Source organism: Melanerpes formicivorus, unplaced genomic scaffold (genome assembly GCF_026170545.1).
Source record: "Melanerpes formicivorus ecotype bairdi unplaced genomic scaffold, bMelFor1.0.p_v2 SCAF_38, whole genome shotgun sequence".
Classification (NCBI taxonomy): domain Eukaryota; kingdom Metazoa; phylum Chordata; class Aves; order Piciformes; family Picidae; genus Melanerpes; species Melanerpes formicivorus.
Genome location: NW_027142390.1, coordinates 2,823,345 through 2,841,338, shown reverse-complemented (window position 1 = coordinate 2,841,338; position 17,994 = coordinate 2,823,345). Strand labels below are relative to the sequence as shown.

The 17,994-nt window shown below is 46.0% G+C and overlaps 1 protein-coding gene across 1 annotated transcript in view; it reads left to right on the top strand.

Moving 5' to 3' along the window:
- Positions 1–17,994, top strand: part of HEMK1 (HemK methyltransferase family member 1) — a 79,747-nt gene that overhangs the window by 12,701 nt on the left and 49,052 nt on the right. Inside the window, exon 2 of the mRNA XM_068157831.1 lies at positions 17,646–17,736. The gene's annotated coding sequence lies outside the window, so the exon portion shown is untranslated. The remainder of the gene's footprint in view (positions 1–17,645; positions 17,737–17,994) is intronic.

Sequence of the window (17,994 nt, the reverse complement as noted above, 5' to 3'; positions counted from 1 at the left end):
CACAAATGGCTCTACAGCTGGTGCTAGCCTAAGTATATTGCACTGTGCCACAGTGACCAGTCTGGTTTCTGAAAGAGTGAAGATAAGGACTAGGAATGTAGGCAGAGACTTTCACTGCATTGTGGTGAAATCTGAATGTTTGCTAAAGGAAACTAGTAACTGTCTTGGAGGCACAAGCTAACTCCTGGGTAGGTCAGGTCTTACTGCAAACAGAAAACTTTCTCAGCAAGTCACTTGAGTGAAAACCTTGCTACATTGATCACCTTCTATCTAAGGAGAGGGAATTGGAAGGACTGTCTAGATCTGGCTGCTTCTGTTTCTCTGATGGTTGTTCCAGATCACACTTGCTGCTTGTTCATCGGACCTCTGAGAAAAATGTCATCAGAAGGTGTGCAGTCATTAGCAGTCTTCAGCCCTTGGCCTTCTCTGTCTATCCTGCTTCTGTCTCCAGAGCATGTGAATGTCAAGGCAGTCCTGTTCTGTTTGACAACCAGGATCCAGGTCTCTGCTTAGCACAGGACTACTGATTTGATGTACACTGAAAACAAGCAACTCAACTTGCAGCTCATCTCTTGGTATCAAGGCTGCCCAGAGGAAGAAATCTTGGGAATTGAATGCAGGGATAGAGGGAACAGGGAGCACAGATCTACCACTCTGCCCAAAGGCAGTTTTGATGGTATCCTCACATACCTAGGTGGATGGAGTGAGCATGTGGCAAAACTGTTTTGCTGGCAACATCTTGTTGAGATGTTGATATCAAAGGTACTGATCTTCATTCCCAAGACACACAACTACCATCACAGCACAGGGTGGCAGGGAACTTGTTGGTTAATTCATGTTAGCAAAGCAGTAAATGGTGTGGTAAGGACAGCTGTTGTGAAGTCCAGGGAGAACCAGATAATTTTACCTTCTGAAAAAGGGCTGTACAGAAAGTTAAGAGCTGGCCAAAAAGGTAAAGAGAAACAGCCATGTTTACTAGATAGAAGAGACAGCTTGTGAAATGAATGGGAATGTTGCAGCAGGAAAAAAAGCTTTGTGTTTTTTAAAGGGCTCTTGTGATCCTTGGCTGTTAAACCACAGGAGTAGAAAAGAGGAATTAGTTTTATTTCTGGTTTGGTGGGAGTCAAGGCAGCTACTGAAGGAGGGCATGCAAGTTTGGGGGCTGCCTTAACAGATCTTGATAGCTGAAGAGGGAGAGAGGGGCACCAAGATGTGTGTGTGGGGGTAATTATTTAATTAAAAAACCCCAACCCAGCTGTACAATGTGAGACTTAAGGAGCTCAGTCTATTTAATGTTTTTGAAGAATAGTGTGAGTGGACCTGATAAAGGCATAGAAGTATCGCTGAGCAGGGGAGGCGGGGAACAGGTAGGCTGGGGGCTTATCTGAGAACAGTCTGATAAGAAGCAGTGCCTGCCATCTGAAAGCACAGGAATCAAATTGTAAATTAGGCACCCTTTGTAAAGGGGATTAGCCACTGGCTCACGTGCCTGAGGATAGTGGTGCAGTCTCTATCCCATGACATCTGTAAATGAAGCACATGTGATTTGTCTGGGGCCCATGCTTCGGTGAAGTATAAAAGTGTTGGGCTGAGTCCAATGATAGCGATGAAATGGCAGCCATTCATATACAGAAGGATCGAATTATTGCTCTTGGCCTTAAATGCTAATGAAATTATGAAGTGTGGATATCAAATCAAAGACACTGTCCTCCAATATATGCCTAATAAAAATTAAATAGGACTCCATGTGCCAATTTTATACCTGTCATTTCCTGACTTGAAGCTTAATGTCCACGATATTGATAATGTTCTTTAGTACTTGTGGGCATCTCTGGTTTAGTGTTGTGGAATCAAGTGCAGGGCTTCTTTGTCAGGAGGGATTTGGGTGAAATGCAGATTACTTCATTTTATATGAAGCATAACAATTCAAGCTCTGACCTGGTCGTTGTGATTCTACTGTTTGTGTAGCCTGGGTGCATCTTTGCCTCTAGCAATGCTTTTTGTTGGGTTTTCTTTTAAGATGTTTTTCCATTTTATTTATTTTTGGTGTCTATTTCCCCATGCTGCAGTACTGTGTATACAGGAGAATTATGGAGGGATTAGCTTAGATGTATTTAAGCATTTAGATTTACTAGGTAATAATTCTCAGGTACTTGAATTTGGACACACTTTTATTATAATTTCTGGATTAGATGTTGTTGTAGGAGTGCTCAAAGGGTTATCTTAGCATTTCATGTTGATTTTGTTTTGTTTAGCAGTTAGGAGCTCCAAATAAAGCCTTGAGCCACTTTGTGGAATTGCACAGTGGGGAATGTTTCTCTTCCCAAAGAAAACCTTGTCTAAATAAGCAAGATGTTACCTGGTTTGTGCCTTTCCTGAGGTCAGCTCATGGCAGCCCCAAGAACTGGGCATGTTTCCAGAGCCCTCATGTAAATCTCTCACCAGGACATCACCATTTCTGTGTTAAGAAGGTTGGGACCAATATCTTCCAGGTCATAGTAAGTGATTTAGGTGCCTTACTTGAGAGGCCTTGAGCACAAGCCCTATGAGGAGAGGCTGAGGGAGCTGGGATTGTTTAGCCTGGAGAAGAGGAGGCTCAGGGGTGACCTCATTGCCCTCTACAACTACCTGAAGGGAGGCTGTAGCCAGGTGGGGGTTGGTCTCTTCTCCCAGGCAACCAGCACCAGAACAAGAGGACACAGTCTCAAGCTGTGCCAGGGGAGGCTTAGGCTGGAGGTGAGGAGAAAGTTCTTCACCAAGAGAGTCATTAGTCATTGGAATGGGCTGCCCAGGGAGGTGGCAGAGGCACCATCCCTGGAGGTGTTCAAGAGGGGATTGGATGTGGCACTTGGTGCCATGGTCTAGTCATGAGGTCTGTGGTGACAGGTTGGAGTCGATGATCCTCGAGGTCTCTTCCAACCTTAGTGATACTCTGATACTTACTGCTGCTTTTCAAAACTTACTGAGGAACTCAAGTGATTATAAGTCTTTTATATGGGGGGTTATGACATTGAATAAACTGAAGACTGTTTAATTATTATTTTTTAATGGTACTGTCAGGGTCAGCATTTTACTACTTGACCTAAAGAGGAGTCTCAGGCTGTTTCTAAGGTAGTGTAATGGCTTGTACACAGCCACAGACTGAGATGTTTGAATTCTCTGGGTTTGCTAATGGTGATGTGCCAACACATGCAGCATGTGTCTTAAATACACCAAGTCAGTCACAGGAGAAGTCTGATTCTCCTTTGCAAAATACCTCTGGGAACTTTTGCCAGCTCTAATGGCTGTTCACATAATTAATACAGAATACCTGACTCAGGGCCGTGCAGCATCTCCTTTCTAAGTACATTTATGCTCGACTGAAGGCAGCTTCCTATTTGTATTTGTGGCTTATAGCAAATGCCCCGAGCGCATTCTGCACTGGGGGTAATAACCAGGTTGTCAATACAAGCCTGCCTGGGGCTGTGTGTTTGGGGTGGGGGTGGGGAGTGTTTTGTTTATTTTGCCTTTCATGAAACGGGGTCAGCACGATTCTTTCTAGGGTTTGTAGAGGGAAACTGGCCTTATTCTTAGTCTAGCAGAGCAGTGGTACAAGCTGCCTGGCAGAAGTTTTTGGTTGCTGCTAGTTCAGAGCGAGATTACAGGCAGCTCGAAGCTAACTCGGTTTCACTTGCTGTCACTGCTCAGGACTGCCATCAGGAGGAGATCGCTGGCAGTGCTCATGCTGCTTTCCATATCACTAACTGGGAGCACAATACATAGCGTTCTGCTCGGTAAGGCTCCTGAAATGAATGTATGCAGAGACTTCGGTTAGCTGCTGCTCTCCAGTGCAGAAGAGGTGTCAGGGATGCCTCTGTTGTTCTTTCCAGTCTCCATTGCTAGGTCTGCTGGGGTCGGGTCAAGTGGTGCTGCCCACCTTCTCAACAGGTAATCTTGTTCCTTTCCTACTGCACTAGCAAGCTGCAAGGCTCTGGGGCTTGCTGGCACACAGAGAGTTATAAATTGTATCTTGGTAATTGAGAAAGGCTGCGTGGAAGTAGGCTAAGGCACAAAATTTGCTGCCTTGTGTCCCCATGTCAGGTGTCGAGTGCCTGTCTTCACCATTTCCTGCTTTTGCATAAGTGGACAGTGCTTTGCAGATGGCAGCAGCTGGGCTGAGCAAGGCACTGATTCTGCAGAGGACTGAGGCTTGATATCTGAAATAAGAGACATCTGTGATTTCTAACTCTATTTTAGTAACCACAGATTTCTCCTTATCCTTTTTTTCCCCCTGTAAATACTGTTGGGTGTATTTCTCCACTGATTAAACCCTGCAGTGCCTGCTTTTTGGGAAAATGGATGGAGACTGTAAGAGAGAGAGAGTCTTTTAGCAAACATTTGGGTCTCTGAGAAAATTCTCTAAGGAAGAATTGGGCTCTTACTGCTAGGGAGGCTATAATCTCCACAGAGGTACTGAGCGTTGTTAGTCTGGCTTGATACCTTTGGGGCACATGCTAGAAAGTGCTTCCAGGACCTCAGGCAGTGACCTCAAGACTTGGCCTTTTGTGAGTGGGGAGCTGAAACACACAAAGGCCCTTTCATTAGGCTTACACAGAGAGTTCTATAGGTCAGCAATGTAACTCTGTAGATAGAGCTACAGAAGTTCCTGTTCAGGCCTTGAGCTGGTCCCTGGCACTGATGTGAATTATGGAAACCCACATGTCTCTCCTCTGAACTGGGTGTTTCATCAGTTGGGATATGAGGGAGATGGTGCAATACCTTGTTGGTTGAATTGGTTTGGAAGCTTGTGCTTTGAATGTTACACAGGGACTCGAATTTCTCCCGCTGAACTTTGGCTCGGCCCATGCTTCTCAGGTAAGTGAGAGGTTAGGTTAGTCCAGTTGACCTCACTGAAGATAGTTTTGAGATTAAGAATCTTACTACATTCAGAAGTGTTGAGCTCAGATTGGAAAGGTTGTAAATCACAACCAAAATGATCCAGAGGTATGTATGACCACACCCCAAGCAACTGGAACATGCTGGCTGGTGCAGCTGGCAGGATGGAGGATATCAGATGAATATGGCTATCTGGTAGAGTGGGTTTTAACAGTGGGGGAGAGACTGCTAGAGAACTCTGGTGCTGCAAGAACAAATGGCAATAGATTGCTCATTAGGAAAAAAACCCAAACAGGCAAGTAACTAGGAGACATTTGTAAGCATGAGACCAATGAAGGCTTAGTCCTAGTCACTCCTAGTAATAATGGAAATCACCTAGAGAGGTTATTTATGTTTTATAGATGTAACTGCCAAAGTCTTGTAAATCACCTGCTGTTGCCACAAGCTTCATTTAGTAGCTCCCAAGCTCCTCATTTCACAGAAAGATCTGGCAAAGAAGGTGCAGTTTTCAGAGTCTTGCTCTAACTGCCCTTTCCCAAGGGAGATATTCCACCCTGCTTTTCTGGTAAACAGTCCACGGGGATCTGTGACAAACTCTGGTGTTTCTTGATCTGCTGTGTGATCTAAAAAGCTGTGAGCATCTGATTTCTCAGAAGGTGAAAGTCATTTCTGATAAGGCTACAGCTATTGGAATGAAAGGCTTCTCTCTGCCTGGCTGCTTCAGTCCCCTTCTTTAGAAGTCTTGTCTAACAAAGTCTTTTATCAGCCTCTACTTGATGCAGGGCTTGGGCCAAATTTTCCCCTCTCTCTTTTACTGGAGGGCCTGGTGAATGACCATGCTCATGTCAGTGAAGTTACCCTGGGTTTGCTTTGTCACACATGACAGTAGAACAATGGTGCTGTGCTACCAAGTGGGAGTTGTGCTTTGTGGATTATTTTTTTCCCATTATTATAGAGACAGCAGCAGAGTTAAGACTGTAATGAAAGGTCTCTTATAATCACACTCCTATTATGCTTTGAAAACCACTTTGAGAGCTCTGTATTTTTTGTATGTGTGCACTGCAGCTAGACATTTTCTGGCAGCATTCTCTGTGAATCATGCACACAGTTTGGGGGTACTCAAGTATCCCTCTGTCATATTGTATTTTTCCTAGGGACATAGCCTAAAATGTAGCTTCCCTGAGGAAACAAAAGGAAAGGGGTTCTGCAGTTCAATTTACCTGCCTGAGTCAGCAGGCTCATCCTCAAGGCCTTTCTCTGTAGTCTGCAGAAAGGGAAAAGCACCTGAAGAAGACTAATCAATACCCTGTGTTACACTGCAACTACATTACACCTGGGAGCAGCTTTTTTGTCCTGAGAATTTGCTATGGTAGAAAAACTGGCTTTGTACCACTTAGCACCTAAATTCAGGTTGGAAGAGACCTTTAAGATTGAGTCCAACCATAACCCCACTACCATGACCTCTAAACTATATCCTGAAGTGTCTTGAACACCACCTCCCTGGGCAGCCTGTTCCAGTGCCTCACTACTCCTTCAGTAAAGACTTTTTTTCCTAATCTCCACTCTAAACTTCCCCTAGCACAATTTAAGCCTATTTCCTCTCATCCTATCACTAGTTACTTGAGGGAAGAGACCAACACCAGCCTTACTACAACCTCCTTTCAGATAGCTGTAGAGAGCAAAAGAACTGAAGGTTGTGAGTTCAAGCCTGCAGTGGGCAGTAGTGTCCTCCCTACTCTAGCCATGAGGTCTGTGGTGACAGGTTGGACTCGATGATCCTCGAGGTCTCTTCCAACCTTGGCAATACTGTGTGATACTGTGTGTGTGATACTGTGTAAGGCCCACAAGCATTGGGATGGAGTTTTTAGATCACATGCTCTTGTGAACAGTGTACAGGAGTTGAGCCCTGCTCCCTCTGCTCCCAGCAGGGAGTGCAGTGACCCTGGAATACTTTGTTCTTGTTTTTGTTATACACAATGGGAGTCAGTATTGGTTTGAGGGTTTATATACATAAATGGAAAGCTGCTGTTGAGAAATTGGAAGTGGCATTGCAGTTGGTGCTTTTGGGTTGTATGCATCGTGCATTGGGTCACATGAAGCTCACAAAAGCCCTGAGGACTGAGGTTTGTGTAGCTTTGCTTGTGTTTTGTTTCTCTTCACACCAGGCTTCAAGCGTGAGCCTTTGGTGGGTGATGGGAAGGTGGAAGAGAGAGATACAAAGACACTGCTGTCTCCTGGCAGTGTCTGTAGGCTTGTCTGCACGAAGCCTGCCAGCTATGTGAAAGACATTGTGGAGTGTGTCAGTCTTGCAAGATTTAGCAAACAATCATTGTGCAGGAAGTGACTTTCTTTGCATCTGGGGAAAAACGAATTCTGTACACTGCAGCTGCTCCCACTTGAATAGTGGCATGTGACATTTGGATTGGATATGGGTTGCTGTTACAGTGAACTTGTGAGAAAGGCTGTAGCAATAAGAGCAATGGCTTCAGTGTCTGTCATGACTGTATGCTCGATTAGAATCTGAAGTGAAGGCTGGAATTCTTCTTGCTCCATCTGCCAGTGACATTTTCAGATTCTGAAAGTCCAGCTTGAGGTGGCCAAGGAGATAGGCTGGTAATACAATCCAAGAAAATGCAAAGCCCCAGCTCTCCTACCAGCACAGCCTCCCCCAGACAGAACTACATCTGCTCTTTGCTTTGACAATACCTACACCACCACATCATCTTGTTCCTCATGTTGACATCACTGTGGATTAAATGGGAAATAGCCTGTATGTTCCTTTTGAAGGATGTGGTAGTTTCCTCTGGAACTCTTTTCCAGACATTAGCATTAGGACCTGAATTCCATGAGATACAGAACCAGAGCCTCCACTTCACTGAGACCCATAGGCAGAAGCTGTGTTGTCAGAGCAATCTTAATCTCTTCTCAGGGCCCTGTCTAGGATAGCTCTTTCACACTTGTCCATTCCTGTAGTGATGTGTGTTCTCTTTCCACAGGCAGCTGAGGGGAGGCTCAGGATAGGAGGCTTGAAGCCACCTTGCAACATGCGAGGCAGATACAGCAGCAGATGTGTGCAGCATGAGCTGGGATGATTTAGGCCTGGCACCTCTTTGATTAGAAGCACTTCAGTGGCACTCTCCTGTTTCAGCCAGCCCCAAATGCCAAAACCAGCACAAGGCCATTCGAGCCCACATACTGGCCAGTAAAGGTAGACATGAGAAATACTGCTGGAGCAGTGGGCAGAATATTTATTGTCACTTTCAGTTAAGGCCCTCTCATTTTTGGAACTTAAACATCTGATGAAACTACAAAGCTCTGGTAGCACTCTATGAAGCACAGCTCTTCTCTGAAACAGACTGCATCAGTGTTTCATACTTGTCTCTCAGGGACTTAGTGGCAACTGTGTGCAGCTTGCAAGTACAGAGAAACTTCTTTTCCTTACTGTCTTCTCTCCAGATGCAGCCTGAACTCAGAGACCTGAGCTATGGTCTTTCTGTTGCCCTCTGATCAGAGGTTTTGTTTGAAAGGCTGAGTGTGCAGCAGCACCTGTGAGCTGTGTCCCAACAGCATGCACAAGGGGATATCCAGGGAGTTCACTAGGTAGGGTTGCTCATGCATGAACTGGAACTGTTCCCAGCTTCTGCCCTCCAGCATTATTTTGAAGAAAATAGTTGCACTCTCATGTGGTGAAGCTGTGCTCTTACTTGCATCCTGCCTTTACTGCCTCAGGTAGAGCCTGCTGGAGGGACTTGGGGGACCCAGTAGCACTCAAGACTGGTGGAACAAAGAGCTGTTTAAGCATGCTGTTCTTTCCTTTCACAAGTGAGAAAGGAGTAGCAGACTGGGTAGAGCAAAGAGCTGCAAAAGACATTTCTCAGGTGGAAATAGAAGAGTTTCTCCAGGCAAGGCAGATCAGCCCTGCAACATCTAGATGAGAAGGTAGCAGTGGCTTTGTGCAGGAGGCAGAAATGCTTTGTTCGCCTGTGTGCTTCTGCTTGCCTGAACGAGCAGTGGTGTTGCCTTCCCAGTGGCGCTGTCAGCTATTTATTTTGTAGCAAGAACTGAGGAAAGGATTCAGCCGGTACTGCTGGTCTCTGCCTGGCCAGTTTCAGTTCCTTCAGCCCCTCTCAGCTTCCTGAGCTCTCCCTGCTGAGCAAGAAGGAAACAAACTATAAGGTCTGGGAGGCTGCAAGTACCTTTTTCAAGCAGCTCATCAAACTGCTTGAGGTGAACTCAAATCCTTGGCTAGAATTTACTCCACACAAGACCTATCATAGTATCAGTCAGGCTTGGAAGGGACCACAAGGATCACCTAGTTCCAACCCCCCTGCCATGGGCAGGGACACCCAACACTAGAGCAGGCTGGCCAGAGCCTTGTCCAGCCTGGTCTTAAACAATGACCCTCATCTCTCTTAATGTGCCTGGGATTCAGGTGCCAGCTGGTCAAGGTCTCTTCCCATCTCTTCCTGCTTCAGGATGTGAGGGTGTAAAGGTTCAGACTGCCACCTTCTCTGGCAGATAAGGCCAGAGGAGAAACCTCAAGCAGAAGCCAGGAAAGCCATTGGTTTCCTATGTACCCTCAACAGCTCATGATCTTGGTTATTTCTTGGAGCAAGCTAGTCAGATCAGGGCTCTCTTCAACCACAGTAGGCACTATGCAGGGCTTGGGGACAGGGAGGAGGCTGGCTGGCAAGTCCATTGATGCAAAACTTGGAGTAGGCAAACACAGTGTTTAGGATCCAAGCAAAAGCCAGGCCTGGGTGATTTCTTGTGTCCTGTAGGAAACAGTGAGCCATGTACAAGAGCAGAGGCCAGGCATTCTGGAATGGGGTCAGGCCATCACTCCAGACAGCACCTGTTCAGTCAGTGATTAGGCAGAAATGCTCTAGGTGCAGCTCTAGAACTAAACTCATTTCCTAAACCCTGATACTTGCTCTCAGGCATCCTGATATAAAGCTGTGTTTGCTGTGGATTTGAGGTTTAGGTTTAGCTTCAGCATCTGATGATAAAGGTATTCCATATGAAGCTTTACCTTTGAGTGGGGCATTTATAAATCATTGCCACTACTTTGTCTCCCACCTACTTCCTCCTCAGGCAAAGGAAGCCTCCAAAGAGAGCAGAAGAGGAAATAAGTAGATGCAGGCACCACATGCTCTGGCACCTGAAACAATCAGGTTCTTTGGCCCAAAGCCTTAGAAAGATGAAGAATGAGCCATGTAAAAGAATGGTTCAATAATGTCTGCTGTGTCTCAGACTTTTCTAGCTGATAACAACAGCAGCAAGCTGTCATGCCTGATCCTCTCTCACTGTTTCAGCCTTGCAGGTAGAAGAGAATCTGTAACAAGATATAGAAAGAAAGAGTAGACAAGTTTTCTTTCCCAGCCCATAGAAGAACCTGATGAATTGTCAATCTGGAAACTGGGGGAAGTGCCATCACGAGCAACAAAAGGCCAGTGAACCCCAGTCTGAAGCCCAGCTCATCTACACTGAATGTGGGCCCAACGAGGAACAAGGGAAGCCCAAAGAACCAGCCAGAGGCGAGAGCACAGCATCCTAGGAGGCAGCCTGAGGATGCTGTGGCTTTAGCCTGATGGGATTTGCAGGCAGCCCTTAGAAGCAGCTCACTGATGAAGAACAACAGAAGCTGAGGTCTTCTGTGGTAAATCTTATTGCTCTTCAGGAAAACAGGAGTATGTGCAACCTGGGGCATCTCAGCCACTGGCTTCAGAGGGGTGTCTAATGTGGAAGGCCATGACTGTTCAGGCCAGGAAATAGCATGATGGGAACTAGCAGTTCTCAATTCCAGTCTGGAGACTTTGAGGTGTCATCACTCTCTGTTTCTGAACCAGTGATTAGATAAAACAGAAAAGACCAAGGACTTTTCTCTCCCTGTTCCAAGCACTATGGCCAGGGTCCTGGAACACACTCATTTCTCCAGCCCCAAAAGCAAAAGTGTAGGGTTATTGCTGCCCTCTTCCAATGCACTTCACAGCTGGAAAAGCAAACAACCAGATAGCTAGTGGTGCTATTGCTGGTGCAATGCAGTCTGAGGCACATTACAATGAGAATTTCTAGGTTGTTCCAGGGATCATCTTGCTTAAATTATTTTCTCCTGTTATCCCAGGAGAAGGCTGTGGGACCACTGCCACAGATGAAACCTCAAGGAAGCAAGAAAGAGACTACAGTATCTGGACAAATGGGAAGAGTAAATGGTTTATTTTCTTTTACAGGCAAGAACTGGCTGGCCCTTCTCAAAGCATTGCTGCAGGGAGAGTTCTTTCAGCTTAAAGATAAACAGTGAAAGTTGCCCCTAATTCAGCTCAGCTTTAATTGTCACTGTTGGACAAAACAGTCATTGTGGTTTTAGTCCTCACTCACCTCCTAGCCTTCCTGTGCTGCTACTGCTTGCTTCCTCAGCAGCTTCCTTCTGGTGTTTTTCTTCCATCATTGCCAAACAATGACAGCCAGTGTCGTTCAGCAGATGTTTACTCCTCAACTGTCTTCTGGCCCCAGCCTTCTCCTTTTCTGCTATTTGTCTCAAAAACATTATACAGAGGTCACCTTGGTCAGGTTTGGTGTATGTCACATTGCCCAGCAAATGTAAGAGCTGAAAACATTATTATGCTTTTGTCTGTTTTGTTTTTTATAAAGGTAGAACCTTCTGCTGGGAAAAGGCCAAGAGGGAGGCCCCACAAGTGGGTGATTACCAGTGTTCAGGCCTTTTCCTCTGGCCCAGTCACAGATTCTGGAGGATTTTGTTCCATTTGCTCTTCTCAGGGTCTGTCTCTCAAAGCAGCCTGGAAATCTAACATATTAGGAAAGCTCTGACTGCTTTACCAGTCACCCCTCAGACTCAGCTCTTGAAGAGTTCTGAGTCCAGGCGAGCTGCTTTGCTAAATTCAAGACATATTAGTCTTCTATGGTATTTACAGAGACTAGGAATGCCAGACCAGATATTCCATCCTTTCTTGAGCAGAGGATTTATCTTCCCAGGACTCCTGAAAGACTGAAGTAATTGCTTAGCATGTCAGTTTGCCTCAAAAGCAGGAACAGAATTAATCAAAAGAAATCTGGTGAATAACAAAACTTTGAATCCTGCCAGCAGGAGGCTCTTTTATGCAGCAAACAAGAGATTAGTCAGAACCGGTAGATGAAGATAGAACATGAAAAAAGGGAAGAAAGCTTTTAATGAGGTTGTTCAGTCCTGTGAATAATTAATGGCATGTTATCTATCATTAAGAGTGATTAAAAAAAACCCCAAACACATGACATCACAATCCATTTGCTGTGTATCTGCTAACCACAGGATTCTAGACTAAACATAGGCTGTGCTCCTGTGGCAGGGATCCATAGGTTTGTCCAACAGCTGTGGTGCCTCAGGAGTGCTTAGGATGGGAAGAGACACTATTTGATCCAGCAAAAACATAGAGCAGTCCAAGAGGGCCACGTAGGAGACCTGGAAGCAAATCTTGACCAGAGAGTCAGTGCTAGGATGTGGGAGAGATTAGAAGACTTTTGACATGACAGTGACCTTGGCATACAAATATTTCTTGCATTGTGGTGGAGGGAAACTGCAAACCCAGTGCAGAACTCAATCTCCCAGATGAGATCTACCTCATAAAACTGTTCAGTTGCTGTTACTTCCTTAGAATCCAGTCACAGCCTAGCTCAGCACATCTGCTAACAGCCCATTGCTTTTCCTTTACAACGTGTTAGTCAAATATGACAGCCTTCCTTACACAGTGTGTTACCTGGGCTTAAAGCAACCAGCACTTGGGCTCCTCAAGCTCTATTGATGTGCATCGGAGGCAGAAATGGCTGTGTCTCTGAGACCAAAATGCCTTACCCAGTGTGTTCTGGTGGTGTTATTCATGGGCTTGTAAATCTCAAAAGCGGGAAGACCTAGGACACAAAGGAGAGTGTTCTCACATGCAGTGATGACAGGTTATGAAAAGTTCCAGGTGAATTTGGGGGTTGGACTAGATTTCTAGAGGTTACAGAATGCTAGGGGTTGGAAGTGACCTCAAAAGATCATCAAGTCCAACTCCCCTGCCAGAGCAGAATCACCTACAGCAGGTCACACAGGAACATGTCCAAGAGGGTTTTGAATATCTCTGGTGAAGGAGACTCCACAACCTCTCTGGGCAGCCTGTTGCATGGCTCTGCCACACTCACAATGAATAAGTTTTTCCATATGTTCACATGGAACCTCCTACACTCCAGCTTTCACCTGCTGGCACTTGTCCTGTCATTGGACACCACTGAGAAGAGCCTAGATCTGTCCTCCCACCACTGCCCTTCACATATTTATAAACATTGATGAGGTCACCCCTTGGTCTCCTCTTCTCCACCCGAAAGAGACCCAGCTCCCTCAGCCATTCCTCATAAGGGAGATGTTCTACTCCCTTAGTCATCTTTGTGGCTCTGCTATGGATTCTTCCAAGCACTTTCCTGTCCTTCTAGAACTGAGGGGCCCAGAACTGTGCACAATATTCCAGATGTGACCTCACCAGGGCAGAGTAGAGGGGGAGGAGAGGTCATTTTCAAAGCCTTACCATGCTGTGGGAAAGAAACCTCTTAAGGCTGTAAAATATGGGGGGGGAAGTGTGAAATAAATTAGGTGGGGAGGGTGATTGTCTTTGGTGTTTTAGAGGAGGAAAAGATGAGGGGAAAAGATGAAGCAGCCAAAACTGAGAAAATATGCTCTTCTATGAATTAGATCAAAGCAAGAAAAATTACTTGAATGTGTGGAGCTCAGATGTGTACCAGAGCCATGTAGATTGGAAAGACACCAGAAAGGGACAAGGAGGTACAACCAGTCCTAGGCCTTGATTACTCTTTTAATTGACTTTTCCCCTTTCAAGGATAGAGTGGGTCAGGATGATGAGGTATTATTTTTCTTCCCAAAGACACTGTAAGCAGGGATATGTAGATTGCTCCCTTGGTCAGATGAGAACAGTCCTGTTTATGCAGGAGGTCCAGGACTAAAGGGACTGAGAAGGGAGATGTAGATGCCTGGTGATAAAGTACAGAGCTGAATTTGCTGAACTGGACTGGGAACTCCAGTGTAATACAGCTAAGTGTGACACACAATCAGCCTGTGCTAGGTCTGGGGTCATACAGGGACCTGTACAGCCAGCAAACATACCCCTGACACCCCAGGTAACATGGATCAGAAAGAACTTTTTTTTTTAAGTGAAAAATGGTCCAGGTTTCCTAGAGGATTGTGACTGCAGGGCTCTCCCTGTTCAGAGTCTGTTTCAGATGAGTGAGTTTCTCACCCTTTCATGGAAGGGCTGGGTGCTGGTAGTGCTCTCCTCAGATGTAGCTGAGACTGTTTATATCCCAGTAAATTACAAATAGCTTTGCAAGAGAGCTCCAGACAGACCCTGGAGGCAAACAGCTGGAAGTTTCAGGGAGCTGAGAAGCTGTTAGAAGTTACTCTGAAGTTGCAACCCAGAGTGCTTGTGCTAAAAAGAAGCACTAATGGGAACAGAGCAATGAAACATGGCATACTCCCATCAGGCAAAAGGGACTGGCACCCAGATGGTTGCAGGAGGGCTAGCAGGCCACCACACTGCTGTGACAATCCTTCCTGGGGAGCAGCCAAAGGTGACAGAGGTTTTCAAGTAACCTTAAAGCAGCCTGGGTATTGCTGAATTTGAGAAGGGGCAATTTGACCTGACCACATGCATGAAGGGAGGCAGATAGATTGAGAAGAGTGGGGAAAGGAGGCCTGATCTACCATTGTGTCTTGGACAGTGGTACAAGTGGATTCCTGTATGTGCAGCCATTAACTACAGTGAATAGAATGCAAATGCAGAAGCCAAAGGACTCCAGAGGAGCTGGTATGAATTTATGCATTCTTTGACTACTCTGGAATAGGGAAGTTTATCCCTCAGAAGTGCTCCAGTGTCATTCTGCTTCCAGCCCAGTGAAAGAGCAGGCAATGAAACTCTGTGGGAGGAATAGATTCAGTCTCAGCTTCTGCTGTTGCTGAACTGGGGCAGAGAAGCCTTGGCTGTGAAACTGTTACTGTAGGGTTCACCAAAGCTGAAAAATGTGAAGTAGATATTATATAAAGTGAGGATCCTATGTATGATAAGCCTGAGAGGGTTCAGAGGAACAAACAGTTTATAAAACACCTGCTGCTAGGGCTGTCTTGTGGTTAAACTGACAGGAATAGTGATAGAGGAGATGGCTTCAGACCTCCTGCTCTGTGTGCTCGACATTGCTTCAGAGAGAGACTCTATTGTCCTCCCTGCGGTGGAGAAGGAAATGGGGGCAACCAGGCTGTGCTGAGAATGCTCCCCAAGATCTCAGGGGGCACAGACATCCATATGTGTGAGGTCAAAATCTGAAATAACATCTGAAATAACACTAGCAGGAATAGGGTTTTTTTCTCTTCCATTTCCTCTTTTTATTTTTTTACACTTAAAAATAATTACATTTCCATAGAATAGAATTAACCAGGTTGGAAGAGACCTTTGAGATCGAGTCCAACTATCACCCAACACTATCTAATCCACTAAACCCTGGCACCAAGCACCTCTTCCCGTCTCTTTTTAAATACTTCCAATGATGGTGACTCCATCACCTCCCTGGGCAGCACATTCCAATGGCAAATCTCTCTTTCTGTGAAGAACTTCTTCCTAACATCCAGCCTAGACCTCCCCTGGTGCAGCTTGAGACTGTGTCCTCTCCTTCTGGTGCTGGTTGCCTGGGAGAAGAGACCAACCCCCACCTGTCTACAACCTCCCTTCAGGTAGTTGTAGAGAGCAATATGGTCACCCCTGAGTCTCCTCCTCTCCAGGCTAAACAACCCCAGCTCCCTCAGCCTCTCCTCACAGGGCTGTGCTCCAGACCTCTCCCCAGCTTTGTTGCCCTTCTCTGGACACGTTCCAGCAAGTCAGCATCTCTCCTAAATTGAAGGGCCCAGAACCTGTAATGATAATCTAATTAAACTTCTCTGTGAACTCAGTTGATGCTTTATTCTTCTCTGAGACCTTCATGCCACACAGAAGCAGCAAGAGAACAGTTTGGAGCATCCTGATAGCTCCAGCATCAACTAATTGTCTGGGATCAACTAATTGAATGTCTGGGATCCACCAACAGTCTGTGTACCTGCACTTCTTTCTATTTCTTTACTGATTGGGGTGGAAGGGCCTACTGGAGAACCTTCAGTTCAAGACAGGCCTCACTGGATGAGGGCGCTCAGGGATTTGCACCGTCTATAAATATCTATCGTATACCACCAGTAATTTATTGCCATCTCATCCATAACAGGCCACAAATGAGGCCAGAAAGGACTCTTTCAGCCATTCTCTTCTGTAACAGATTGTAGTCGCTGCAGTTGTAGGGTTAGGCTTGGGGTTTTATGGTTCAAATGAGCTGTGCGCCAGAGCTGTAAATCAGGGTGTTCTGACACCCTAACAATAACTCAGACAATGAGCTGCATCGTAATTTATAACTGAACTTAAAACTTTTTGTGCACTGGATCCTTCCTCATTAGTTCTCTTTTGAGTGTTTCGAAATGTGTCATTCTGACTTTGGTCATTGAAGCATTCAGCTCTTTCAGTTCAAAATTAATTTAACAGCCTAGGGATTTGGGGGTGGGAAGGACAAAACCAAAGCACAAGGAAAACAACAGCCATTTAATTTTTCATTTTTGATGGACAAAATGTTTAGTTATTCCAGACAGGAAAATACCCTGAAATGGAGAAAGATGTTCTCAAGGATGAAAACAATTTCTCCACAGCTGTGCAGCAGGGAGGCTTCTCTGGAGTGAGGCCACGTGTCTCATAGGACTGGTAATGTGGTAGCTTCTCATGGATTCTGACAATCACAGTATCACAGTATAACTAAGGTTGGAAATGACCTCAAGGATCATTGAATCCAACCTATCAACACAGACCCCATGACTAGACTATGGCACCAAGTGCCACATCCAATCCCCTCTTGAACACCTCCAGGGACAGTGACTCCACCACCTCCCTGGGCAGCACATTCCAATGACGAATGACTCGCTCGGTGAAGAACTTCCTCCTCACCTCGAGTCTAAACCTCCCCTGGCGCAGCTTGAGACTGTGTCCTCTTGTTCTGGTGCTGGTTGCCTGGGAGAAGAGACCAACCCCTTCCTGGCTACAACCACCTTTCAGGTAGTTGTAGAGGGCAATGAGGTCACCCCGAGCCTCCTCTTCTCCAGGCTAAACAACCCCAGCTCCCTCAGCCTCTCCTCACAGGGCTGTGCTCAAGGCCTCTCCCCAGCCTTGTTGCCCTTCTCTGGACACCTTCAAGTGTTTCGATGTCCTTCTTAAACTGAGGAGCCCAGAACTGGACACAGGACTCAAGGTGTGGCCTAACCAGTGCAGAGTCCAGGGGCACAACGACTTCCCTGCTCCTGCTGGCCACACTATTCCTAATGCAGGCCAGGATGCCATTTGCCCTCTTGGCCACCTGGGCACACTGCTGGCTCATATTCAGGCAGCTGTCGATCAGCACCCCCAGGTCCCTCTCTGTTTGGGAGCTCAATGCAGAGGTGCTTCTGAATGCACGTGGACACTACCTGCGCTGGTGCTTTCTCTTGCCCACGGGTGGATATAGGAAATGGTGGCAAATGGGAATCCTTTCAGGGCTGCACAGTCTTGTTTAGATACAACAGTGATCAGAGGCCTTTTCTGTTCCATCTACTTTGTGAACTTGCAATTTTGTCTCTCGACACCTAATTTTATGCAAGTGATTTTGTTTGTTTTTGCTGTTATTCTTCATAGCCTCAACCAGTGGTCCAAGGAGGAGTGTCTCAGGAAGAAAATCCTCAGGGAAGCAGTGACTTGGATTGGAACTCAGCACCAGCCATACGAGGTTTGCAATTAGATAATTGTAATTACATGAAACTAAACTGTGCAGCCGTGCTCCTGGCAAACCATGCATGTATCCCCGAAGCTTTAGCACTGGCTGCAATCATTCTGGTAAATCCTACAAACAGGAGAATCTGGAAGGCTTCCAGGCACATTACAACAGGAGGGGTAGCTCGTTCCTTCCATCTAATTCGGTTGTGACTACTTCAGCAAAAGTGAGGGCAGGAAAGAGGGCTATAGGAAGAGAATCTATGCCTTTGCC